A 27,606-nucleotide genomic window follows, 5' to 3' on the forward strand; every position below is an offset into this window, starting at 1 on the left:
CCCTCACACAGTGCTGCAGCACGATCTGTGCCTGCAAATGAACACTGGAGGAGATTTGATCCCCTGTTTTTTTTATTAACATTAAGGGGCATAGAAAGGGCATTACTACTGTGAGGGGCACAGGTAGGGCATTACTACTGTGAGGGGCACAGGTAGGGCATTACTACTGTGAAGGGGTGCAAAGAGGGCATAACAACTTTGCCGGGCACAATGTTTTAAAGAATGGGGGGGGGGGGGAGTGCCAGATAAATGACCCACCACAGGTGACAAAATGTGATGAGCAGCAGAGGCAATATTCAAATTCACAATATTTCGTGAATATTTAGTAAAATATTCATCATATATTCGCAATTTTGAGAATTCGCTATTATTTTCTTGATTGCGAAAATCGGCAATGCAGTATTCGCGCGCAATACAGGTGTGGATCAATTTTGCTACATTTTCCAAGCTGCTAGAAGTTTCCTGAGACTGGAGAAAATGGTTGGCACGGCAGAACATTAAAAATGTCTTTATATGCAGATAGAGCGCTCCAATATATTCCCGATTGCGCTAATCGGCAATTAATGATGCGCATATTTTGGCTCAATATGTGAAACTTCACATTTTAGCAGGTCTGACTACATATTACTGATTGGTGCACTAAGTATTGTTGTGAACTTGTGTCATCCAGCACTATGTCTGTAGCTTGTATGTATGGACAGCAGAACCTATCACACTGCCTAACACCCTGCCATGCAACCCATCAACTACACTATATCAGGATATAACCTACACTGACTATCTCCCACTAACTATCTGTATTAAATATATAAGCTAGCTAACTATCTATCTCCTGTAGTGTGGAAAGCACAGAGTACAGCAATGACGCTGCTCTCTCTCTCAGATCTTTAAAAAACTGTAGAAAATGGCTGCTGTTGGGAGGTTCTTATATAGTAAGGGGTAGGCTACTTTCCTATTAGTTGCTAAGGATGTTGCTAAGATCTGACAAAGACATTGCAGCCTTCTCATTGGCCCACAAGCAAGAAGCAGGAAGGGATCATGGGTTCAGATGGAAAAAAATCTAAAATATTTGAAAATACAAATATATATATCACTATATTCTAAATATTCACAAATTCTCAAAGTGCCGATATTCGCGATTAATATCCGCTATTCGAATATTCGCGCCCAACACTAGTGACAAACACTTCTTTCATTCAAATTCGGCAGGTGTGTGCCCTTGCCCCTGCTTCATATCAAAGAATTCCCTCTCTGACCTGGTAATGCAAAGACAAATAGTTTTTTTCAAAGGTTTTATTTTTAGTGTTGATCACAAATATTCGAATTGCAAATTTTAATCGCGAATATCGGCACTTTGAGAATTTGCGAATATTTAGAATATCGTGAATATTCGTTATTTTTTTAAATACCAGTTCATGTTCGAATTTTATGCGAATTTTCGCAATCAAGAAAATAATGCCTGGAGATCATGAATTCGCAAATTTTCGAATATATGGCGAATATTCACCCAAATATTCGCGAAATATCGCAAATTCGAATATTGCCCCTGCCGCTCATCACTATTTATTTTAAGTGAGGGTGGGGGGGAGTAATTTTTTTTGCTATGGAGCCTAATCAGTTATAGCTACGCCCCTGACTATATGCTAATATTGGAAAGAAGTAAAGAGAAAGAAAAATCACCAAATGGCTCCAACCGCTAATAACATGTAGTAAATGCTATGGTGTAAAGTATCCCAAAATACAGGAAAAGAAACGCTGTTAGATATATTAATAAAAAGCCCCTATGGGGTCACAAGGAGCAACTGGTATAAAAGAATATAGATGCGTTCCAAACACCGGAACCCCTGTTTGGCCCGATCCCCTGTGGTGGAACGCACCGCTTCCGATGCGTTCCAGGCATTCGTACTTCCGATTCATACAATTTTTTATTTGTTCCTTCTTGTGTTATCCCCCATGCCCCTTAGTGTTTCAGTACTTCTCATATATTGGCCCTGCGCTTACATATTCCTTTTGCTCTGCTACCACCAGCCTTTCTCCTGCGACGGACATCTGGAACGCACTTCCGGTGATGCGTTCCACACATCGGAAGTTCCTCTGGCTGAGCTCGTTCTCAGCCACAGTGTTTCTTTCAGCCGTCCATATCCATAACAGGAATTAGTTAGACTACCCTAGATAGGCATTCTCTGTTTAATACATATGTCGTTCCATGCCTTTATTATTTGTATTATTTTTATTTTTTGTATGCACTATGATTGATGTCACTTCCAGAAATGACACCCACCACAGTTTTGGCGCCAAACACGCCTCCTTTTTCACTTTGATTCTGCTATATATGGTTGTATGTTTCTCTAATTCTTTGTATCAACCTATTACTGACTCTGCTCCTGAGGAAGGGGTTTGTGTATCCCCGAAACGCGTTGAGCCTACCTGATTTATTCACCTATTAAAGGGATTATACCTGAAGACCCTTGGTGTGGACTGCCGTATTTTCCTACTACTCTACATACGAACCAGGCGAGGGAGGCGGTTGTATTGGGTGTCTTGAGCTTTATCCCATTACACCCCTCCCTGGTGAAGTGAGTTTCGGTGTTAATCACCTTTTACTCTATATTCTTTTATACCAGTTGCTCCTTGTGACCCCAAAGGGGCTTTTTATTAATATATCTAACAGCGTTTCTTTTCCCGTATTTTGGGATACTTTACACCATAGCATTTACTACATGTTATTAGCGGTTGGCGCCATTTGGTGATTTTTCTTTCTCTTTACTTCTCCCCAATTTTACTATACTGCTTTCTTGCAGATAGTTTATCACCTAGGCTGCCCTGCTTTTTGGACTCTGATCTCCGATTCAATAGTACCTACACTATACCATTTAATAATTTTTTTTTTTTTATTCTCCCCACTCCACTGTGTCCTCTACCTCTGGCGCCCTGTCTGTTCATCCCATACCTCCTATTTTTGGAGTACAGGATTAACCCTCTTTTTTCTTCTCTCCCTACCTATATGCTAATATGCAAGGTTCAGTTCTAGTGATGAGCGAAGCATTCAAAGCGGAATTGGATCCGAAGTTTAGGAAATCTTTGATTCACAGCGAATCTGAATTTCCTCCTGCTATGTGGTAACAAATCAGTTTTTCCTAAAATGGCGGCTGCACGTGTTACAGTGTGGTCTTCCTTATTATATGAAAGGCAGCTACGGGATAATTGGCCCTGTTGTTCTCACTGCAGCATGGCCGTAACCCACCCGCAGCAAAGCCACTCTGTGTGGCCATATCCTCAGGTAGAGCGGCCTGGGTATACGTCATTTATACAGATTTGTGACAAATTAAGGTGGAAGGAATCACATTTTTGGCTAACTTCAGCGAAGTTGCCAAATCAAAAATTTCTAAACTTTGCTCATCTCTATTCAGTTCACCCAGGGTGTCACCTAGCTTTCTAAGACTACTGCCATGACCGTTCAGCGCTAATGCACTTGTTGAGTTCTTTTTCTGTTTGATGGTGTCACCTTGCATAAGACTTCACTACCCAGACCTGCATTGTAAGCAAACAAAAAGGTAGTAAGTTGGCCAATGGGTCCTAAAAATTGCACGTGGAGGTAAAAAATTGCAGTTCCTTCTGTCCTGTGTAAAAAAAAAACTTTAAAAAAACTGGGCATAGTAATCATTGCAATTGGGCTCCAGCTCTTTTATGAAAACCAACGATTTAGGAGTTTACACACTTGAGTGACCACATCAGTGAGATCAAATTTAGTAGTAAAATAGTGGAGATAATCCTTGAATGTAGATCCCATGCTTAACTGATGTGTAAATCCATGGCCAAGATGTCTTTAGCATGACAGTAATTAGAGATGAGAGAATCGAAGTTGACGAACTGGAATTCGATCCGAATTTCAGGAAAAATTTGATTTGCACCAAATCCGAATTTCCTCAAGCTTTGTGGTAACGAATCACATTTTTTTCTAAAATGGCTGCTGCATGTATTAGGACATAGAGCAAGGAACTCTGGGAATGAGGGATCACCCACAATGCCATGCATGCCGCCAATCAGCAGCCAGCCAGCCCTGTGATGTCACAGCGCTATAAATTGCCTCAGCCATCTTAGATTTAGCCAGACAGCCATTTTCCAGTGTATTTAGTGCAGGGACATATGTCAGCAGGCGCTAAGAACAGTAGTAGAAAAGACTTTAAAACTTTTACTTTGCTGTATAGAAGTTCAGGGAAAGGATAGGGAGGAATCATTCCACAGTATTGAAGCAGAACAGGGTTCAGTAGGGGAGGTTACAGCCTGGGTAGTAGGAACAATCCTATTACACCTTGCTGCACTGACTGCGGATCCAAATTGCCATTATACAGCTCTGTAATTCCAGCAAACCGATCTTGTTGTTGGGGTGCAAGTGCTGTTTGATACATCCATTAACAGGGTTTATTACAAGGAAATATTTCGACATCTTATTTGCCCTTGAGCATTTTTGACTTGCATTACTGGGAAAATAAAGGGCTTATTAGCCATTGTGTGTGGTGAAGTGAAAAAATTGCAGCCCTTTTTGGCATGTATTAGTGGCAAAAATATATATATTTGCAGTTCAGCGGTGCAGTTATATGTTCTAAAGCCCTTTCTGGTGTGTATTAGTGGCAAAAAATATATATATTTGCCGTTCATCGGTGCAGTAATATATTCTAAAGCCCTTTTTGGGGTGTATTAGTGGCACTAAAATATATATTATTTGCCGTTTAGCGGTGCAGTGATATGTTCTAAAGCCTTTTGAGGCTTGTTTTATTGGGGGGAAAAATTATTAGCTGTTGTGTGGTGAAGTGATAAATTTACAGGCTTTTTTGGCGTGTTTTATTTTATTTTTTACTTATTTATTTAATGTAACAATATGTCAGACAGAGAAGTGCCAGAACCTGCACAGGGGAGTGGCAGAGGCCTAAATGTTTCTGTCACAGGCACAGGTCGCAGCAGAGTAAGGGGACGTGGCAGCAGGAGTCACATTGAGAGGCCTAAGCTCCTGGTGTCATCTAGCAGTCGTGTTTTGACCCAGCGGATCTTGAATGGTTGACTCGGTCATCCACTTCGTCCCAAGTGACATTAAACACCCCCAGCCAAGAGTCGGTGTGTTCGTCAGACAAACCCTTAGTTAGCATGGCCCAGGAGCAGGCCCTGTGCCCTCACCTGTCCTCAACCTGCCTCTGTCCCTTTCTGTTCTCTCAGCCAGAGAAGTATTATATGATGTGGGCTCAGCTCCACTATACAGTGAGGACGAGCTACTAGAGGACAGTCAGCAGCTACTGCCCAGCCAAGATATGGAGGAGACATCTGCCTCTTCCTCTGGTAGGCAGGCAAGTAGTGATGAGGAGAGTGGTGTGGGAGCTGGTGTTGCAAGCGGTCAGGCTCCTGACCCAGAGACCATTGAGGAGGACATCAGTGACGTGCAGACAGTACTCGATGATGATGATGTAGCTGATTGTAATTGGGAGCCAGGTGAATAAGGGGCTTCATCCTCATTGGGAGAAGAGGGTGGCATCTTGCCCGTGAGGCAGCAGCAGGGCCAGCAAGTCGCTAGCATGGCCGGGAGTCAGCAGGGTGGCAGCAGTGGTAGGTCAGGAGCCAAACGTGCCCGGGGTAGACCAACCGCTTTGCAGAAGCCTACCTGCCCGAAAAGTAGTGGTGCAGGGGTTCACAGAAGCAGCGGCGCTAGCAGTCAGTCAGTGCGAAGTGTTTAGGGTAAAATCACCTACTCGGCGGTCTGGCAGTTTTCTGTTAAGCTGCCGGAGGAGCTGATCATGGCCATTTGTAGAATCTGTGGGCAGAAGGTAAAGCGTGGCCATGGTGCCAATGTTGGCACCATGGCCCTATGTCAACTTATTCAGCGTCACCATAAAGTGGCATCGGAGAATCATGGCTCCGATGTGGTGGTCCAGCCTGCTGCAGCTACCGCTGCATGACCCACTGGCATGCACCCGATTTCCGGCAGTTAAGGCTCCACCACTTCAGCCGAAGGGAGCTGTCTGTCCTTCCCATCATCTTCTGGTCCTGATGCTCCTGCTCTTCCTCCTACTCCTCGTCAGTCATTCTGTCAGCAATCGATCACAAAAGCGATTGCCAAGAGACAACAGTATATGTGCACTCATCTAACAGATCAGAAGCTGAATGTGTACCAGGCAAAGTTGCTGGTGCTGCAGTCCCTCCCTTTCCAAGTCGTGGAATCTGGACTTTTCAGAGAACTTATGGCTTGTTCCGAGCCAAGGTGGAATGTCCCAAGCCGTAATTTCTTTGCCAAAAAGGCAGTACCAGCCCTGCACAAATATGTAGAACATAAGGTGGGCCAGTCGTTTAGCCTGTCAGTGTCTGCCAAAGTGCACGACAATGCCGACGTGTGGAGCTGTAACTACGGTCAAGGAAAATATATGTCCTTTACGGCGTACTGGGTAAATGTGGTTCCTCCCCAGTCAAACCAGCAACTTGGCCAGGTGACGCCGCTGCAGCCTCCACGTTCCCCCACCGTTGCTCCTGAGACAATGTCCACCTCTGCCTCCTCATCCACCACCGTGTCCTCAGCCTCCACTGCAGGGAAAATTCACAGTGTCCCTCCAGCATACCACATGTGCAGAGCACGGCGGTGTCACGCTGTTCGGCACCTCGTTTGCCTGGACGAACAAAGGGGAGAAACTGCTCCGTGTCCTTCATCAAGAAATCGAATCCTGGCTTTCTCTGCGACAAACCATGGTGACCGACAACGTGAAAAATATGGTGTCGCCGCTGCGTCAAGGAAGGCTGAGCCATGCGCCCTGCAAGGCACACGTGTTTAATATGGTTGTCAAGTGGTTCCTGAAGTTTTCCACCCACCTAGAAGACATCCTAAAAATAGCCAGGAAACTTTGCATGCACTTCAGCCACTCGTACACCACAAAGCACACCCTTCTTGAGCTGCAGCGGCAGAACGGCATCTCCCAACATAGGCTGATAAGCGACGTTTCCATCCGTTGGAATTCCACCCTTCATATGTTGGACTGGCTGTGCGAACAGAGAAAGGCCATAAACGATTTCTTGATGATCCAAGCGGACAGTAGTACTCCCCTGTGTAACTTCAATGTCAGCCAGTGGCAGCTCATGCGTGACACCTGCCGTTTGCTCAGGCCCTTTGAGGAGGCCACGTTATTTGTCAGTCGCCAGGACTACGGGATGAACAATGTCATTCCACTGCTTCATGTCCTGGAAAGATGCTGGTAAATCTGGCAGGTCAGAGGACTGGAGACCCTAAAGGGCGATGAGGAAGATGAGGCAGAGGACCCAGACACACTGTGGCAGTATGCAGTGGAGATGGATGCATGGAGTCCCTCTGGGTCACTTGCGTAAATGGCCCGCTGCATGCTCACTTGCTTGCATAGTGACAGCCGAATTGTCACCATTTGGCAGAGTGATGACTTCTGGCTCTCCACCTTGTTCGTCCCTCGCTACCGGTCCAAAATGGGGGCCTTTTTTACACCTACTTAGAGGGAGGACAAACTGAAATACTGCCTATCTGCGCCATCGTCCATCCTCTCGCAGGTCTGACTGAGGGGCCCTATGCGCTCACGTTACTCTGCCATGGCTGCTGTGGCAGGGTGGGGGGGTAGGAGCAGTTCCAGCTTCATCAGCAGCAACTTCAGTCTAGAGTCGCTGATGAGCAGCTTTCTTCACCCGCCTAGTGAAAAAACTACTCCCCAGCAGCAGCAGCAGCATCTAGACCTGGAGCAGGACCTGAACCAGCAGGTGGTGGCATACTTGGAGTGCACCTTGCCACCCCACATTGAATATCCGCTTAACAACTGGGCAGCCAAATCGGATTTGTGGCCGCAACTGGCACAGTTTGCCCTGGAAAAGCTGTCCTGCCTGGCCAGTTGTGTGGCATCAGAGTGGGTGTTTAGTGCAGTGGGGGCCATAGTTACCCCAATAAGAACTCGCCTGTCCACCCAAAATGTCCAGAGACTGACCTTTGTCAAGATGAATCAGGCGTGGATCAGCCAGGATTTCCATCCACTAATAGCTGATGCATCAGAGACCAGTTTCTTCTTCTGTCTACCTTCCTCAGCTACTATTCTGATGCTGCCACCCGCCTCATGCCACACATCTAATGCCAAGTGCTACTTCTTTCATCCACCATCTTCAGCTGGTACTGGTATTGCCACCCACCTCCCCACTCTGTCACTGCGTCACTCTGTTGTCTCCTGATGCTGCTGCCACCTCCACACTATGTCAGCTTGCCACTCTGTGGTCTACTGATGCTGCTGCCACCTCCACACTATGTCACCTTGCCACTCTGTGGTCTTCTGATGCTGCTGCTACCTCAACACTATGTCACCTTGCCACTCTGTGGCCTCTTGCTGCTGCCACCTCCACACTGTCATTGTGCCACCATGTGGCCTCCTCCTGATGCTGCTGCTGCCACCTACACACTTTGTCATTATGCCACTCTGTGATTTCTCTTATGCTGCTGCCACCTCCACACTGTCATTGTGCCACCCAGTGGTCTCCTCCTGATGATGCTGCTGCTGCCACCTCCACACTCTTTCATTGTGCCACTCTGTGGCTTCCTGATGCTGCTTCCACCTCCACACTGTTATTGTGCCACCCTGTGGCCTCCTTCTGATGCTTCTGCTGCCACCACTTCCACACTCTGTCATTGTGCCACTCTGTGGTTTCCTCATGCTGCTGCTGCCACCTCCACACTGTCATTGTGCCATCCTGTGGTCTCCTCCTGATGCTGCTGCCACATCCACACTGTCATTGTGCCACCCTGTGGCCTCCTCCTGATGATGCTGCTGCCACCTCCACACTCTTTCATTGTGCCACTCTGTGGCTTCCTGATGCTGCTTCCACCTCCACACTGTTATTGTGCCACCCTATGGCCTCCTCCTGATGCTTCTGCTGCCACCACTTCCACACTCTGTCATTGTGCCACTCTGTGGTTTCCTCATGCTGCTGCTGCCACCACCTCCACACTCTGTCATTGTGCTGCTGTCATGGTCTTTGGTGTGCGCCGTGACACTGTTGCCACGCTTGCAGTTGCCTGTGGCAACGTGTTGCTGTTATAGCATGCAGGAGCAGTGTCACAGCCTTTTTTGTGGGCGCTGTGACATGGTTGCCATGCAAGCTGTTGCCTGCAGCAACGTGTTGCTGTTTATGCTTGTGTGTGCACTTTCCCTTTAAGTTGTTTCCTCCCTATGTCTGGTGGTTGTGGGGTTAATGTCTTCCTAGGTGTGGAACTGGGTGTGGTCTCTAGGCTCTATTTATCCTTGTGTTTTGAGCCTGAGATCAGGTTTTGTCTCCATCCTTGGTGTGTGTGTTGGAGTGTTGTTGTTCCTGGATTCCATCTGTCCTGTCTGTGGGCCATCTTAGTAGAACATCAATGTGACCCCTCTGTTTCTATGTTCTATACCCTTCCATTACTTATTTTTGTAATTGGTTTGGGTTTAGGTATGAGTGTGTGGTGATGTCTTGTTTGGTGTACTATATCTGGCATGTTTGGTGTTATGCTTGGTTGCTAGACATCCCTTTGTCTGAATCTGCCTCCGGAAGGGGGACCCATTGGTTTCCCGGAGGGGTGAACCTAAAGATATTAGCAGCCTTGCCTGGAACCACCTTGCATCGGTGTCCGCATGGGGGTCCAGGTTGTTTTGGTGTTGTTGTTTCATCTTTGCTGCGGCAGGTAAGTGTTTGATGTTCTGGTGTGCTTTTGTTTCACCGGGTGCTTACCTGCTATTCAGTTTCTGCTCTATCTATCTTTCTTCCATCTGTTACTAGGCCACTGGAGACTCCGGTTCGTCTGTGACCTTGAGAAACCGGTTGTCTCCTATTCCTGACCCCTTTGCAAGGGACCGTTAGGGTCAGCAGTATCCAGGTTCCAGTGTATGAGCCCTCCTACCTTTAGGGGGCGCTCATACAGTCAGGAGTTCAGGGTAAGGATTAGGGCGGCTGTAAGAGGTGACCTGTGCCTTTTCCCTGTGTCCAGGCTTAGTAACAGCCCACATAATACAGTAGGGAGTTTCCCCCACTCCCCACTGTGACAGCTGCCACTTCCACACTCTGTAATTGTGCCACCGTTTTGCCTCCTCCTGATGCTGCTGCTGCCAACTCCACATTCTGTCATTGTGCCACTCTGTGGTCTTCTTATGCTGCTGCTGCTACCTCCACACTGTCATTGTGCCAACCTGTGGCCTCCTCCTGATGCTGATGCTGCTGCCACCTCCATGCTCTGTCATTGTGCCACTCTGTGGCCTCCTGATCATGATGCTGCCACCTTTACACTCTGTCTTTGTGCCACCCTTTGTCCTCCTCCTCCTGATGCTGCTGCCACTTCCACACTCTGTCATTGTGCCACTCTGTGGTCTCCTCATGCTGCTGCAGCCACCTCCACACTGAAATTGTGCCACCCTGTGGCCTCCTCCTGATGCTGCTGCTGCCACCACCTCCAGATTCTGTCATTGTGCTACTATGTGTCCTCCTGATGCTGCCACCACCTCCACACTATCATTGGGCCACTCTGTGGTCTCCTCATGTTGCTGCTGCTACCTCCACACTGTCATTGTGCCACCCTGTGGCCTCCTCCTGATGCTGATGCTGCTGCCACCTCAACACTCTGTCATTGTTCCACCCTGTGGCCTCCTCCTTATGCTCCTGCCATTACCTCCACACTCTGTCATTGTGCCACTCTGTGGCCTCCTGACGATGCTGCTGCCACCTCCAAACTCTGTCATTGTGCCACCCTTTGGCCTTCTCCTCCTGATGCTGCTGCCACCTCCACACTCTGTCATTGTGCCACTCTGTGGTCTCCTCATGCTGCTGCTGTTACCTTCACACTGTCATTGTGCCACCCTGTTGCCTCCTCCTGATGCTGCTGCTGCTGCCGCCACCTCCACACTCTGTCATTGTGCCACTATGTGGCCTCCTGATGCTGCCGCCACCTCCACACTGTCATTAGGCCACTCTGTGGTCTCCTCATGCTGCTTCCACCTCACCACTATGTCATAGGGCCACTCTGTTGACTTCTCATGCTGTTACCACCCTCCCCACTTCATGACTGGGCCACTATTTTGCCTTTCGGTCTAGTTGACATCATCATTTTTTTTACCCTTCTTCTGATCTGTCAGAAGGAAGGAAAAATGAGACGCACAATGGATCCTGTCTGTGTAACAGCTGTAAGACCTGCATGACATGGTTCCTATTTTTCATCAGAATTGGCTTAGGATTCTGGAAAAAGCTGAAGGGCGAAACGCGCATCGGGGAAGCGGTGGTGATCCAGCAGCGCTGCGGTCTGTATTCTATTGAATTGCTTAAGCTCTCTGCCGCCTCTCTCCTGTGATTTGTGTATGACCTCTATATATTTGCCATTGACTCGCCACACTGTGGGGCCTTACACTAGATTGACTTATGCTTACTTTCTAACTAGAGATAAGTGTGAGGGGCGCAATTCTAAAACCCCCTATCACACTTGCTATTTGCTGATTGTGACGGCCTATACAGTGGTATGTGTGAGTGGTGTGTGTCAGGTTGCAGGGAGGGATTGTATGTATTGCGTATTTGCACCTATGCGTATTCCCTTTGTGTGATCATGTGATCTAATTGCTGTTTGTTTATTCTGCCAGACTATATAGTGGAGTTGTGAGGCTTCAGGGAGGCTTAAATGTATTGCGCATTTGCATTTATATTAATTATTTTTATTTCCTTTTTGTCTGATCATGTGACTGCATTGCTGCTGTTCCGCCACCTACTGCCACATTGGTATCCATTTTTATTCATTAATTATATTATGTATTGCAATTTTAATACATGTATTTGAAATAAAGACGTTGTTTAATATTTAGTAGTGGTGTGGTGTCGTGTTGTTGTGTTATGATTTGGTAGCCAAAAGCAGGAGTGGGTACAAAACACAGAAGGCATGCAAATATTCCATTCACGTGTCATCTCTGTTTTGGATCCACTCCTGTTTTTTTGGGCTTCAGCAATACTGATGGATTACTGACCAATTGCTGACCGAGTGAAGGCGGATGCTCCACAGACAGGATCCATTTTTTGGGGGTTATTAGTCTGACGGATCAATGGAAGGGCAAAATAATCAGTGATGTCAACACAAACGTACTGCTGACACCCTCTTTACTCTGTCGGGGGGTTTCTACTTGTATAAGCGTTTAATAGAACAGGTTCTGTAGACATCTATGTGGAATCAGCTGACGACGGTTTAAAAGGAGTGCGCTTCTTCTTGGCGCTAACATCGACCTGTAAGGCTGAGTTCACACTTGAGTTATTTGGTCAGTTTTGGCCCCATAACTGCCTAAATAAGTGAAGTGTGCAGTGATTCTAAGAGCGACGCCTGTCATCTGCATGTCATACTGACTCACAGTATTGTTTTACTACTACTGCAGACTCTCTATGCGTCTTACTGCAAGGCACAGTGTTCTACACCACTATAAAGGCTCTCTGCAGCCAGGAAATATACTTTTTTAATGCGATTCACCACAAATAAATTTGGATTCAATCGAATTTTTTTTTTTGTTATTGGCGAACCAGCCGAATCAAATTTTGGAGAAATTCGCTTATCTCTAACAGTAATATTCATCTGCTAGAGTCCATCTCAACTTGGGAGCTAGAATGTCCAAAACAATTTCTGTAATTGATATATATTTTTTAAGTTTCAACATGTTAATACATTGAAAAAACCTACAAGAAGCCATGCCTCAGGCTCTCACTTCATTCCATGTGTTATATGGCAAAGAAAAAAAGCACCCTTCAAAATAAGTCTCAGCAAGAAGCCTCCTTCTGCCATATAAGAAGGACTTCAATAAGTTAAAGGGTGTTTGTTCATCTGAGTTGGAGGACACAAGGATGATCCTGTAAATTTTTATATACAATGTATACCCTGCTTGGATTATTAGGCCATGATCGGCAGAGGATTGACTTGAATTGCTCTAAATGGATTATTACCTGGATTACCTGCCTTTCTCTGCTGAACACAGGTATGATAGAAAAATATGACATATTCCAATGGAGGATCTTGTTTCCACCCTATTATTTACTATCACTGCACATTTGTGTGTTATGTTTGTCCTACATGGACAACTTTTTGAGATGATTAGTAGGGTGGTTCACTTAAAGAAGAGGGAAAATATACATGAAATACCAAATCCATCTTATAAAACCTGGTCTAGATCAGGGACAGTCTTCTCTAATGTTCTTCTGATCTGATATTCTTCTGGAGATATTTCAATGTATAGATCCTAGTTCTTTAATCACTGTATTTATTGAGTTTCAATGGCTGAAAGTGATAAAAAAAACATTATAATACTAAATCCATTTTTTTAATTCAGTGTAGTACCTGAAGTACCTAATTGCCATTGCAACATGATGACCTGTGGTCAAGTTCCATGTGACAGTGGCAGACAATAGCAGTCTACAGCTGTGAAGCATGGGGACTATGAGGGATCATTGATGATTGATGCTGCAGGAAGACCATACAATTTAAAATAAACACTGCTAAATATTACAAATCATGATATATATTTTTAATTTCTACCATTTTAGCCACTTGAATTTTTGATCAGCAGCCTGTAAGACTTCTGGATAACTATGGAGCCCAACATCTGTTGTCAAATATAAGTAGCTATCTTTAATAAAAATAAAATAAAAAATTATGTTGTAGGTAGTGTTGATCACGAATATTCAAATTTCGAATTTTTAGCGCGAATATAGGTACTTCTAAAATTCGAGAATATTTCAAATATAGTGATATATATTTGTAATTTTAAATATTCAATTTTTTTTAAAATCATTACACATGATCCCTCCCTTCTTCTAGCTTGTGGGCCAATGAGAAGGCTGCAGTATACACTGCGTGCAGAATTATTAGGCAAATGAGTATTTTGACCACATTATCCTCTTTATGCATGTTGTCTTACTCCAAGCTGTATAGGCTCGAAAGCCTACTACCAATTAAGCATATTAGGTGATGTGCATCTCTGTAATGAGAAGGGGTGTGGTCTAATGACATCAACACCCTATATTAGGTGTGCATAATTATTAGGCAACTTCCTTTCCTTTGGCAAAATGGGTCAAAAGAAGGACTTGACAGGCTCAGAAAAGTCAAAAATAGTGAGATATCTTGCAGAGGGATGCAGCACTCTTAAAATTGCAAAGCTTCTGAAGCGTGATCATCGAACAATCAAGCGTTTCATTCAAAATAGTCAACAGGGTCGCAAGAAGCGTGTGGAAAAACCAAGGCGCAAAATAACTGCCCATGAACTGAGAAAAGTCAAGCGTGCAGCTGCCAAGATGCCACTTGCCACCAGTTTGGCCATATTTCAGAGCTTCAACATCACTGGAGTGCCCAAAAGCACAAGGTGTGCAATACTCAGAGACATGGCCAAGGTATGAAAGGCTGAAAGACGACCACCACTGAACAAGACACACAAGCTGAAACGTCAAGACTGGGCCAAGAAATATCTCAAGACTGATTTTTCTAAGGTTTTATGGACTGATGAAATGAGAGTGAGTCTTGATGGGCCAGATGGATGGGCCCGTGGCTGGATTGGTAAAGGGCAGAGAGCTCCAGTCCGACTCAGACGCCAGCAAGGTGGAGGTGGAGTACTGGTTTGGGCTGGTATCATCAAAGATGAGCTTGTGGGGCCTTTTCGGGTTGAGGATGGAGTCAAGCTCAACTCCCAGTCCTACTGCCAGTTTCTGGAAGACACCTTCTTCAAGCAGTGGTACAGGAAGAAGTCTGCATCCTTCAAGAAAAACATGATTTTCATGCAGGACACTGCTCCATCACACGCGTCCAAGTACTCCACAGCGTGGCTGGCAAGAAAGGGTATAAAAGAAGAAAATCTAATGACATGGCCTCCTTGTTCACCTGATCTGAACCCCATTGAGAACCTGTGGTCCATCATCAAATGTGAGATTTACAAGGAGGGAAAACAGTACACCTCTCTGAACAGTGTCTGGGAGGCTGTGGTTGCTGCTGCACGCAATGTTGATGGTGAACAGATGAAAACACTGACAGAATCCATGGATGGCAGGCTTTTGAGTGTCCTTGCAAAGAAAGGTGGCTATATTGGTCACTGATTTGTTTTTGTTTTGTTTTTGAATGTCAGAAATGTATATTTGTGAATGTTGAGATGTTATATTGGTTTCACTGGTAAAAATAAATAATTGAAATGGGTATATATTAGTTTTTTGTTAAGTTGCCTAATAATTATGCACAGTAATAGTCACCTGCACACAGATATCCCCCTAAAATAGCTAAAACTAAAAACAAACTAAAAACTACTTCCAAAAATATTCAGCTTTGATATTAATGAGTTTTTTGGGTTCATTGAGAACATGGTTGTTGTTCAATAATAAAATTAATCCTCAAAAATACAACTTGCCTAATAATTCTGCACTCCCTGTATTTGACTTTAGGAGTAGTGTTGTTTGCGAATTTTCGTAATGCAAATTTTTATTGCGAATTTTTAAACTTACAACTATTAGACAAAGAAGATTATAGCACTATATTAGCTAAATTGCTCTATATTCTTTTTTTTTTTTTCGAATATCCGCTATATTGCTATAACTTAATTTTTTCGAATATTCGTAATATTCTAAAACAAGAATATATAGCAATATAGCGAATATTAAAAAAAAAACGAATATAGAGCAATTTAGCTAATATAGTGCTATAATCTTTTTTTTTATAGATGTAATTTTTTTCCAATCTGAACTTCAGATGAGAAAAAAATTACAACTATTAGACAAAGAAGATTATAGCACTATATTAGCTAAAACAAGAATATATACCTATATATATATCACTAGTTGTAGGGGCTAAAACAGTTGAGCAGAAGTTGAGAACTATGATACATCTACTATCTATGTCCGTTTCTCCTTCTCCTTTCATTTGTCCGTCTACCTTCCTTCCTTCTGCTGTCCTCCTTTGTTTCTGATCAGCTCTACTCAGCTCTGATTAGAAAGTGGATTGAGCAGTGTAGAACCATAGAAAGTCCATAGACAAGAGGAAGTTGGTCATGTAAATAAGAACCTTTCTAATTGTAGAATAATGACTTTCCCATGTTTTCAGATGTCGAGGAAAAAAATAATTAGTCATGTTGAATTTCAGTAAAAATGTCTGGCAGCAAGTTATTTGCCTCGCCGACTGAAAAAAACTGTGGTTTAATTGCCAATAATTTATATCATTATCAACATGTAGGGGTTGTCTGTCACTCCCATTTCAACACTTCCCGGTGTCTCTCTGTTCTCTACTTTCTGATCCCTCTCAACAAGCAGGAAATGACTGCTCAGTCAATCACTGATTCAAGTGGATCAATAGTGCGATTGGCAGAGTGTTCAAGTCCTGTATGTTGATAGGAACCAGGCCCAGCATGGACCCAGGCAGCATTGCAATAGGAGGGGTAAGGAATCAGTGAGGTGAGCACCACTTTGTTTTAATTTTTTTTAATGAAATTCTTAAAAGTTGCTTAAAAGTTTAGCTTTTTATTAATTCTTCTATATCAAGTTTTTTTATGTTTAAGGGATATTTCCATCTGGACATTTATGGCATGCCCACAGAATATGACATAAAAGTCCAATAGGTCTGGGTATCACCTCTGAGATTTGCATCTATCTCAAGAATGGAACCCTGTAAGGTGTCGAGAGGATACCATGCATGTGCAGCTTTCTCCAATCACTGCTATGGGAGTTTTGAAAAAGCACACTCAGCTATTTTCGGAAGTCCAATGTGAGTGGACCATTGAACAAAAAAAAGGCGCATGCATGTTATTCTCTCCATTCCTGATCTGGACCCGTTCTTGAGACAAGAGCCAGAGGTGGATATGCCATAAATATCACATATGGTACAACCAGGATAAAGTCTGGGCTACTGTACATTTTGGAATGGATTAACCCTTTAAGTACCTATTTTGACCATAGGGTTTTTTCTTTTTGTGTAGAGGGAGGATTAAAAAAAGCAATACTGTTGTTGTTATTTGCCAATCTTATTTATTTGCAGCTAGAGCAACCATAGTCCAACCTGCACCAAAAAGTAAACCAACTTTAGATGGCACAATGATATCTTTAAGGGAAACAAATGCTGCATTTTTAAATACTTCACATATAGGACATGTCGGAAAAAGCAATATTCTCATCATTACTAAAAAGGAATCTCCTACACAAAACAAACCTATTGGACACAAGACCTTCAAAGCTTCAAATCCAAAGATGGAAGATAAGGTCACAACAGCTGAATTAACATTGACTTTTCCTAGAGGAGAATCAGAAATAACAACAGCAACATCAAGAGTAAGTAGAAAATCAACTAATAGGAATATGAACTAACTAATAGGAATATGAAAAAAGTACCCAACAGCTCCCCTGTGGTTGGGGCAATCCATAAGAACATGAAAGACACTAAAGCTATTCCTGGTCAAGGTTGAGGCTTACATATGAATATGATACAGGATACAACCATTCCTGCTAATTCCAGGACAATAACCATATCTATAGAAGCAACAACAAAATATGCAAATACAATACCTGAAGGAAAATCATCTAAGTTTATAACCCCAAAGTCAATTGATGCAACAAAGAAACCAAGGTGATAGGACATACTCTAATGCTGCAAAAGGGATCACTGAATCAATTTCGGTAAGATCTACAACTCTAGGAAAAGCTGAAGAAGCCACCAGACCTCAGGCAACCATAGAAAATGGCCCAATAAGGTCAATGTGGACATCAAGAATAGATGAAGGTGCAAACACATCTACAGACCTATCAACAATTATGTATGCAATAGATACATCAAAAGACTGAATGATGCTTCAACAACAAAGATGGTGGTATCTTCAATAACATATGCAGGTTTTGGGACAAGTCATGAAGCACAAGAAAGTGAAAAAAACACATTAGGAGATGGTTCCACATCAGAAATAACAGCAACATCTACTTCATTAGCATCCATATATACAACCACACCAATGTTGGGAACAAGTCAAGGCATTATTCCAGAGGAACCTTAGAAAAAATCCACACTTGGTCTAGACGGAAGAGACATAACATCAACAGTTGTAACAATGCAACAGGTGAGTGAACCTCTGACCTCAAAATCAGAAGAGACAATAAGAACAACAGGAATACATATATAAACCTATACTGTTGTTAAGCAAACAACAAAAGAATGCCCAGTGTATTAAAAAAATATGTACTTTTATTTAATTATAATAAACATATCATGATTACTAAAATATTAAAGATAGCAAGAAAAGGGTATGAAGAATCAGCAGAAAAACCGGATGCCGCAATCCACTGGCCGGTGTCGCTGCTACCCGCCAGAAGATGGAAAAAATGTCAAGTATACCAGTAGTATGCACCGGGGTGATTCACAACACAATAGCTCATAAAATATGACTATTCCAAATGTAATTCATGTGATCATCACCCTGGTGCATAACCACCAGATGAGTCTCAGCTCAGCCCAAAATGTAATGAAAGACAAAAATTCAAACATCCGCTAGAGTCTAGCAATGAAGGGAAAAATAAATAAATATATATATATATATATATATATATATATAGAGCCCTCACATAAGTGAGACAACACACACCAAGCCTTATTGTAAAGGATATGAGGGAGCTCATCTGTAGGTAACAGATAGAGAGTTAAAGCATACCATGAAACATGATGGAGGGTAAAGGCAGCAGGCATAGGAACGGCTAAGAACCCCGACGTCATCTACCGTAGGCACAACATCATCTACCGTATTCTCTACAGGTAAAGTAACAAAAACAGCAGTAACAACTGCAATAACATCAACTACTATAAAAAAGTCTACTATAGATCCAACAATGTCTAAAACGACCCCAATATTAAGAACTGTTCCAGCTGCAGCAGAAATACTTATATCTTCTGGTATATTAGCAACTAACCTTGCAGAATACAAACATGGTACAACATTGTCTACAAGAGAACAATCTACAGAAGGTCCAGTATTGTCTACAGCAACTGCAATAACTGCAAAAACATCTGCAGGTCCTGAAACAATTGATGTGCCAACAATATCCATAGATGGTGAGACATCAGCTACTATAGAAAAGTCCACTACAGATCCACCAGTATCTACAAGTACACCAATATTAAGAAGAATTCCAGCAGCAACAAGTGCAATAACATCTTCAGGTACTGAAATAAATAAAGTAACAGTAGAACACTCACTGACAACATCCATGGAGGGTGTAACTTCAATTTCAACAGAAAAATCTACATCAGGGCCACCAGTGTTTCCAGAGACAGCAACGAAAACAACTCCAGCAAGTTCAATAACATCTTCAGGTACTGAAATAAGCAAAGTAACAGCAGAACACTCACTAACAACATCCAAAGATGGCGTAACATCATCTTCAATTGAGAAATCTATATTAGGTCTGCCAATATCTGCAGTAACTGTAAAAAGGACAACTGCAACAACACTGAGAGACCATGGAGATGTTCCAGAATCAGCATTAGAGGCACTAACAACAACCACAGATGGTACAACATTATCTTCAATAGAAGAATCTACTTCAGGACCATCAATGTCTGCAACAACGACAACTGCAATAACATCTACAGGTGTAGGAACAAGTAAAGCAGCAGACGATGCAATGACAACATCCAAAGATGGTGCAACATCACCTATAATAGGAAAATCAACTGCAGATCTATCAATGTTTACAGAGTCAACCACAAAAACAAACTTAGGTACATCTACAAGTTGTGTTACGCTTGACAAACCATCAGAAGAGGCACTATCAATATCCACGGATGGTGTAACATCATCTCCAATCGAGAAATCTGCGTCAGGTCTATCAAAGTCTGCAGTAACTGCAAAAAGTGCAACTGCAACAACAATGACAGGTCTTGGAACTGTTCAAGAAGACATAGAAGAGGAAATAACAATATCTATAGGCAGGGCCGGCGCCACCAGTAAGGCGACTTAGGCAGTCGCCTGGGGCGCCATTTAGCAGGGGGCGCCCGTTGCGGTGTAAAAAAAAAAAAAAAGTTGGTTATATAAGTTTGGCCGGCGGCGCCCCTCATGCTGCGCCTCCTGAGTCTCCGGCCGCCGGCTCATTGCTGCGCAGCCTGCGCCTGCTGTGTGTCTGCTCTGTGCTGTTGTTAATGTAGCATGGCCGAGCTCTGTTCGGTCCGCGGTACAGGAGCTTTTGTTTCCTGTACCGGGCCGGACTGACAGGAAGTGCTCACTTAGTGTGCACTTCCTGTCAGTCCGGCCGGGTACAGGAAACAAATGCTCCTGTACCGCGGACCGAAGAGAGCTCGGCCACGCTACACTAGAGGTGTGTGGGGGGAAAAATGACATTGACAAGGGGGGGGGGGGGAATAATGACATTGACAAGGGAGGGGGGGATAATGACATTGACAAGGGAGGGGGGGGATAATGACATTGACAAGGGGGGGGGGGGTAATGACATTGACAAGGGAGGGGGGGGATAATGACATTGACAAGGGAGGGGGGGAATAATGACATTGACAAGGGAGGGGGGGGAATAATGACATTGACAAGGGAGGGGGGGATAATGACATTGACAAGGGAGGGGGGGATAATGACTTTGACAAGGGAGGGGGGGGAAATAATGACATTGACATGGGAGGGGGGGAATAATGACATTGACAAGGGAGGGGGGAATAATGACATTGACAAGGGAGGGGGGAGAATAATGACATTGAAAAGGGAGGGGGGGAATAATGAGAGTGACAAGGGAGGGGGGGTATAATGAGAGTGACAAGGGAGGGGGGGGGGGAATAATGAGAGTGACAAGGGAGGGGGGGGGGAATAATGAGAGTGACAAAGGAGGGCGGTGCCGGGGTGGAATAATGAGAGTGACAAAGGAGGGAGGGGGGGGGGGAGAAGAGAGTGACAAGGGAGTCCCCAGAGCCAGACTGCAGCCAGAGACCAGATCATCTTATTGTCCTGGTGGTAAGTAGACAATGCAATATATTTAATATGTAATTGTTTAGTTATTAATACTACATTGGAAACTAATTTACCTCACATTTAGGGTCCATTCACACATCCATGTGTGTTTTGCGGATCCACGGATCCGCAAAACACGGACAGCAGCAATGTGTGTTCCGCATTTTGCGGACCGCACATTGCCGGCACTAACAGAATATGCCTATTCTTGTCCGCTATTGCAGACATGCTCTATTTTTTTCTGGATCGGAATTGCGGATCCGCAATTCCGGATCGGGGCCGCACGTCATGCGGCCCCATAGAAATGTATGGGTCCGCAATTCCGTTCTGCAAAAAAAGACAGCTACAAGAAGCTGGATTAACCCTAAGGGAAACCTAGCAGTTCTTTTTATTTAAAAGCTGAGAAAGGGGTTGAATATATGTGATGTCATGATATGGGCAGATCATCTGATAAGGGGGGGCGGCAATTTTTATCTTGCCTAGCGCGGCAAAAATCCTTGCACCGGCCCTGTCTATAGGTGGTGCAACATTATCCTCAAAAGCAGCATCTACTTCAGGACCATCAATGTCTGCAACAGCAGCAGCAATGACAACTGCAAAAACATCTAGAAGTTTAGGAACTGGTATAGCAGCATCCACAAATGGTGCAACATCATCTACAATAGAACAAACAACTATAGATCAATCAAAGTCTACAGAGTCAACCCTTAAAAACAAGTGCAATAACTCTTAAAGAACTAGCAGAAGATGCACTAGCAGTGTCGGAAGATGGGGCAACATCATCAAAAATAGAAGAATCAACTGTAGGTCTATCAATGTCTACAATGTCATCCACAAGAACAACTGCAACACCTGCAGTAAAATCTAAAGGTCTTGTAACTGTTCAAGAAGAAGCAACTACAGCAGTAGAGGATTCAATGTTCACAACCAAAGCCGATTTTAAAAGTACACCTGGAAAGACAGGTAAAGATGCAATCACCAAATCATTGTATACATTGGAAAGCACAGAATCAGGTACAATAGGGAAATATACAAATGGTATGACAACAACATATCATAATACAGGCGTAGGAGGCACTGAGTCAATTATTCCAAGATTGACAGAGGTGCCAACAGAAAGAAGAGCTGAGGAAGATGTGACAACAAGCACAGGGGATGCAAAAGCAGAAAATGGAACCAATGCTGGAACAATGACATCCATGACTACTTTAGAAATGTTGGCAACAGAGGTATTTACTGCAAGTACATCAATATTTAAGGATGATCTCCTATCAGGGACTTCTCCAGGAACCTTTGAAACTTCTGCTTACACTTCACCAACAGAAAGTCATCATGAAACCTCCAAAACAAAAGTCAAGGATGTCACTGCTTTAGGACTATCAACAGAAAGTATAATGACTTCAACAAACCCTATTACACCTGTTACATTGATACGGGCACCAACAACTGCATTGGTAAAATTGACACCATTGACAGTTACTGTCTTAGTCCAGAACAATTATGAAACAGCTGAATGACAGCTAAAATTAACAACCCCAGGCTTGAAAACAACTGGCACAAAAAAGAAGCAATAGAAATAAGTACGGCCAATAAAACATCACCTACTTTGGAAGCTACTGCATCATCTACCCAAACCTTATCAACAATTACTGGAGATGTGAACATAACATCTACTCTTCAGGAATAATTGCTATGATGGTTTCCACACCCAAGGCCCAAACAAAAGATACAGCGGCAAAAATACCATTAGCACCTACAATAGCAGAGGCTTCATCAACTACAGAAATAACTACAACTAACACAAAGGTGTCAAAAACCATTGATCTTGGAACTAGAACCCCAAAAACTGAATTAATAAGATCTACTACAACAACAAACAAGGCAATAGTAAAAGGTACATCAGCAGCTCTATACTATTTCTCAGTTTCTCGCAAGCCACGATTTATTCAGGATTTATATGTAAACATATTGTATGTCTTACAGATATTGACTTAGGACGACTGGAAGCTATACAGGTGCTATTACTAATAGTCCATAAAAGCATGTTCAAAACCTATAATAAACCTTACTTGTAAACACAGGGTACCAAAGAGTTTATCTAGGATTTCCAAAAAATTCCACACCAGTCTTCAGGTTGTGTGAAGTATTGCATCTCTATGCAATCACTTCAATAAAGCTGAGCTTCAACACCAGACACAACGCTTGTATCCGCGTGGATCTGTTTTTGGAAAAAAAACTGTCATGTTTTTCTAATCTTGGACAACCCATTTAACTACCATGGTGGCAGGCACAGCAGCTGCAAATGGGTGAGGATTAGTGATCCCTTTGTCAACCACTTGATGCACAGCATGTCATAGTACTCTGAGGAGGAGGAAGGACACTTATATGTTTGTCGCGCCAGAACTGATAGACCTTGTGATGAATAGAGATGGCCTTGAGGTTCGCCCGGCGGTCATTTTGCAGCAAACTTTGCTCTTTCACGATACGCCGAACATGCGAACATATGGTGATGTGAGCCGGTACCATATTCTTTTGCATTGCGCCGAACTTTGACCCATGACACATTCCATCAGGTGGGACAGGACAGCCAATTAAGACGTTTCAGCACATGGACATACCACCTACCCTATAAATAAACCCGATCTAGCCGCCATTTTACATTCAGTCTTTTGCCAGTGTAGGGAGAGGTTGCCCCAAAAAAACTGATTGAGGCAGGGGTGTGATATACCTATAATATACTTTCTATATAGTGCATTTGTATTGTGCAGCAGTTATGTGCGGTTCTGCAGCGATACCGCAACTATACAGAGGGACAAACGCTATTGGAACAACTATTTGCAACTGGTGTGATATACCAATTGCCCCCCAAAAAAACTAAACTGATTAAGGCAGAGGTGGGATATACCTATAATATAATTTATATATAGTGCATTTGTATTGTGCAGCAGTTATGTGCGGTTCTGCTGAGATATCGCAGCTATACAGAGGGACAAATACTATTGGAACAACTAATTGCAACTAGTGTGATATACACTGGCCAACAGTAAAATTGTTATATGGCGACCGCCTAATGTACCTTCAGCAACAATATCAATTGTTCTTTTCTGTACGGTGAATAAATAATTTTTGGGGCCTGTAGTCCACTGGCCTACAGTAAAATTGATATCCATTGACCGTCTCATATACCTCCAGCCACATAATCACTTGATCTTTTCTGTACGGTGAATTCCTAATTGTTGGGGCCTTGGAGGAATTCAACACCTGTGACGACCACGTGTTATTGAATTTCACCTATTATCATTTGGGGTTTATTCAAGAGGGGGGATTTTGTTAGCCATGTTTTTAATCCAATTTTATAATTTTAGTTCTTTTAATCATATGTATTTGACATGTATTTGTAGTGGCCTGCAGTAAAATTAATATCCAATGACCGACTAATATACCTCCAGCCACATAATCACTTAATGTTTTCTGTCCAGTGAATGCCTAATAGAGATGTCCCGAACTATTCGCCAGCGAACAGTTCCCGGCGAACATCGCTTGTTCGCCGCGGGGGGCGAACATATGCGATGTTCAGTCCGCCCCCTATACGTCATCATTGAGCAAACTTTGACCCTGTACCTCACAGACAGCAGACACATTCCAGCCAATCAGCATACCCTCCCTCCCAGACCCTCCTACCTCCTATAAAAAAGCAAGGACAGCATCCATCTTAGATTCATTCTGAAGCTGCAGTGTTAGTTAGAGCAGGGAGAGTGCTGCTGCTGCTGAATTAATAGGGAAATCGTTGGCTTGGCCAGTGTTCTGTGTCCACTCCAGTCCTCAAAGACTCATCTGCTGTAAGGACAGCGTCCTGACAGCACCCCAAAAAGCCCTTTTTAGGGCTGGTACATCAGTCTGCTTTTATATATTTTTTCCTATATATATATTGCAGTTGCCTGCCCGTGTGTGAGAGGCCACAGGCCCACAGACTGTACTGTGTGCACACCACTCATATAGGGTGGCACAGTACCTTGCAGATAAAAAAAAGTAACATAGTAACATAGTAACATAGTACATAAGGCCGAAAAAAGACATTTGTCCATCCAGTTCGGCCTGTCATCCTACAAGTTGATCCAGAGGAAGGCAAAAAAAACCCTGTGAGGTAGAAGCCAATTTTCCTCACTTTAGGGGAATAAAAAATTCCTTCCCGACTCCAATCAGGCAATCAGAATAACTCCCTGGATCAACGACCCCTCTCTAGTAGCTATAGCCTGTAATATTATTACACTCCAGAAATACATCCAGGCCCCTCTTGAATTCCTTTATTGTACTCACCATCACCACCTCCTCAGGCAGAGAGTTCCATAGTCTCACTGCTCTTACCGTAAAGAACCCTTTTCTATGTTTGTGTACAAACCTTCTTTCCTCCAAACGCAGAGGATGTCCCCTCGTCACAGTCACAGTCCTGGGGATAAATAGATGATGGGATAGATCTCTGTACTGCCCCCTGATATATTTATACATAGTAATTAGATCTCCCCTCAGTCGTCTTTTTTCTAACGTGAATAACCCTAATTTTGATAATCTTTCAGGGTACTGTAGTTGCCCCATTCCAGTTATTACTTTAGTTGCCCTCCTCTGGACCCTCTCCAGCTCTGCTATGTCTGCCTTGTTTACAGGAGCCCAGAACTGTACACAGTACTCCATGTGTGGTCTGACCAGTGATTTGTAAAGTAGTAGGAATATGTTCTCATCACGGGCATCTATGCCCCTTTTGATGCAACCCATTATCTTATTGGCCTTGGCAGCCGCTGCCTGACACTGTTTTTTGCAGCTTAGTTTGCTGTTTATTAAAATTCCTAGATCCTTTTCCATGTCAGTGTTACCGAGTGTTTTACCATTTAGTATGTACGGGTGACTTGCATTATTCCTTCCCATGTGCATAACTTTACATTTCTCAGTGTTAAACCTCATCTGCCACTTATCTGCCCAAGCCTCCAATCTATCCAGATCCCTCTGTAGTAGTATACTGTCCTCTTCAGTGTTAATTACTTTACACAGTTTAGTGTCATCTGCGAAAATTGATATTTTACTATGCAAGCCTTCTACAAGATCATTAATAAATATATTGAAGAGAATAGGGCCCAATACTGACCCCTGAGGTACTCCACTAGTGACAGTGACCCAATCTGAGTATGTACCGTTAATAACCACCCTCTGTTTTCTATCATTGAGCCAGTTACTTACCCACTTACAGACGTTTTCTCCGAGTCCGAGCATTCTCATTTTATATACTAACCTTTTATGAGGTACAGTGTCAAATGCTTTGGAGAAGTCCAGATACACGACATCCATTGATTTGCCGCTGTCAAGTCTAGTACTTACCTCCTCATAAGTCATTTAATTTTTCCTCTGTAATATAATTGCAGTTGCCTGCCAGTGAGTGTCAGGCCCACAGACTGTACTGTGCCCACTGCCAGTGCCCACCACTCATATCGGGTGGCACAGTACCTTGCAGATAAAAAAGTCATTAAATTTTTCCTCTGTAATATAATTGCAGTTGCCTGCCAGTGAGTGTCAGGCCTACAGACTGTACTGTGCCCACTGCCCACAACTTATATAGGGTGGCACAGTACCTTGCACGCATAGTACCACTAGGCTAAAAAAAAATGACAGGCAGAGGCAGGCTACCCCGCAGGGGCCGTCGTGGTCGTGGTGCTGTGATTTCCTTTGGCCCTAGAATAATGCCCAGTGTTCAGAGGCCACGTACCCTGAACTTGAAAAATTCTGAGGACATAGTTGACTGGCTTACACAGCACACCCAATCTTCTACAGCTTCCGCTCGGAACCTTGATGCACCATCCTCCTCCAGCTCAGCTTTGGGCACCTCTCAAGTTACCACTCGCCCGCCCGCCGCCACCACCAACACTAGCACCACAGCCGCTTCACTTGATCTGTCAGAAAGGACCTTCAGCGCAGCAGGAGGTATTGTCACTGAGAAGAGAAGTCGCCTAGGTCAAAAAAGTCTAGATTACCTCACCTTTATTAAGATGAATGAGGCATGGATCCCGAAGGGAATGAAAGTGGGGGATGCATTTGACTAAAAAAGGCCTGATGAGATGCCTTGGGCTAAAAATGGTCCCCACGCTGCTGTATTTAATCTCTGCATGCCAGATGACTTGCGTGACTTCACCGCCACCAACTAGGGTTCAAGCCGCAATGTTTTAGTACACTTTCTGCCTTGAAAACAACAATACCAAATTTTTCAGGCATGTGTACATGCCTAATTTCTCTGGCCTCTGGTGCTGCACTGTGGCTGCAAAAACAAAAACAAAAAAAAAAGCACATACAGTACAGACCAAAAGTTTAGACACACTTTCTCATTCAAAGAGTTTTCTTTATTTTCATGACTATGAAGGCATCAAAACTATGAATTAACACATGTGGAATTATATACATAACAAACAAGTGTGAAACAACTGAAAATGTCATATTCTAGGATCTTCAAAGTAGCCACCTTTTGCTTTGATTACTGCTTTGCACACTCTTGGCATTCTCTTGATGAGCTTCAAGAGGTAGTCACCTGAAATGGTCTTCCAACAGTCTTGAAGGAGTTCCCAGAGATGCTTAGCACTTGTTGGCCCTTTTGCCT

This window comes from Bufo bufo, chromosome 8, assembly GCF_905171765.1.
Source record: "Bufo bufo chromosome 8, aBufBuf1.1, whole genome shotgun sequence".
Lineage (NCBI taxonomy): Eukaryota > Metazoa > Chordata > Amphibia > Anura > Bufonidae > Bufo > Bufo bufo.